A 2,009-nucleotide genomic window follows, 5' to 3' on the forward strand; every position below is an offset into this window, starting at 1 on the left:
GGCTCCAGACTGGTCTGATATCAGAGCAGCTGTAGCTACAACAGTGGGTGTGTGTGTGAGTTTGTTTTGTGTCTTGTGTGTATTTTTTTGTTTTACACATGAGTGCCTTTTATGTGTGTCGACATGTTGTTAGGTTCTATAGTTGACAATGGTTCTGTAACATTTTTATGTAACGTTTTTGCCGTTAGTCAATGTTAATTATCACCAATAAAGACAGATTTTTGTCAACAAAATGTTTTTGTGAACATCAATGACATTCAAAACGGTGATAACTGAAACAGATACACACACACATGTATACAGGGTGTATATATGTTATATGTACACATGATGCATGTGTATACACATTTGTATTGCAAACAGACCTAATTACTACACAGATAAGTACTCTGCACTACCAAGTGAACCTAAAATAACTATAAAATAATAACACTGTTGTCCAAACCCACACAATCACCAGACCTAGACGGCATCTTGGAGGTTTGTGATCAATACTGTAGTGGTATGTCACCAAGTGGTGTCCCAATTCAATAGGGTATGTTTTCACCCCTTCCCCTACCCCTTGGTTTCAAGGGCCAAGGGTAGGGTAAGGGCCAAGGTTAGGGTAAGGGAAGGAATGGGATTCAGCCTAGACTAGTTTAATATACTTTCATTGAAAATGCAGTGCTTTTTCCTTCAAAAATAAGGACATTTCAATGTGACCCCAAACTTTTGAACGGTAGTGTATATCTTTTCTGTTCATGTTAGAGGTTTACTGAGTGAAAAAGCCCAAAAGTCCACCCGAAAGGGACTTACCATCTCCAACAGAAAACACTGTTCTCAAACTACTCCAAGCAGCTCTATTGTAGTCCAGCCTTTACATCTGTGACAAAAGTGCATCACTTTGTAACACACTTTATAATGCTAGCCAAGCTGCTAGCGTGGCACGCCCTCATACTCTGCAACTGACTAGCTAGTAGTCCTACTGCGCACCCAAAGAAGATGGAACAGAAGTGAGATGTCTTACTCTCTAGCTAAAACAGAGATCTCAACACACCGGGTATTTTTTGAAAATTAAACTTTGTAAACTTATTCTAACAAACCTCTTAATACAATCATGAACCTGAAAATGAGCTTAATAGGAGCCCATTAATACAAGGTTTGGTTTAGCCACTACATGAGCTTTGTGCCTTTGTTGTGATTGTGCAGTATGGAAAAGTGAAAACCAAAGGAAAACTGCAGTTAAATGACAATTATCAGGAAAAACAGTCACTCAACGCACCAGTAGTCTCTCCTTCAAACTCACATTCTTAGCATTAGAGTGTAAAATTGTAAATGATTTTTGCGTGTGTGTGTGTGTGTGTTAGTGAGTGAGAGAGAGAGAGAGAGAGAGAGAGAGAGAGAGAGAGAGAGAGTGACGTTGAAGTTATACATTCAGCTACCAAGGCTCTCCGTCCATTTTTATGATTCAGCAGTGAACTGAATCAAGGCTTTACACTCTTGAGATAATGGGATGGGACTGTAAGGGAACTCGCTTTAGTCATGATGCCGAGCAAGACACTCAAAACACAGAAATCCAACATTAAAATGTGAATTTATTGATCAGAATTTTCACTTCCAGGTAGTTTGCACTTAAAAGCTCTGAAAACATTTGACATCTAGTAAAAGGTACCTTAAGATACATTTCTCTAAACTCCTGACTCTTTAGCACTCATTGTTAGCATGTTTAAGACAACAGGTGCGTAATATCTCCTAATAAAGATAGATCAGTAAAGATGACTGTTACAGAAGTTATGTACCATATAAAAAACATCAAATGACACACACTCAAATGATGGCACAGTTAAATGAAAACTAAGTGGACCATAACCATTACATACTGAGGCTTGTGTGATAGTTAATGTGCTTAATATGTGAAATGAAGAGACTGATTGCAAATACATGCATATTACTTCAAAAACAACAACTTCTGAGAATGTTTTCATCCACAGGAGACATGCACAGACTGTATACAAGCCCCTATGATGCCT

Source organism: Etheostoma spectabile, chromosome 12 (assembly GCF_008692095.1).
Source record: "Etheostoma spectabile isolate EspeVRDwgs_2016 chromosome 12, UIUC_Espe_1.0, whole genome shotgun sequence".
Taxonomy (NCBI): Eukaryota; Metazoa; Chordata; class Actinopteri; order Perciformes; family Percidae; genus Etheostoma; species Etheostoma spectabile.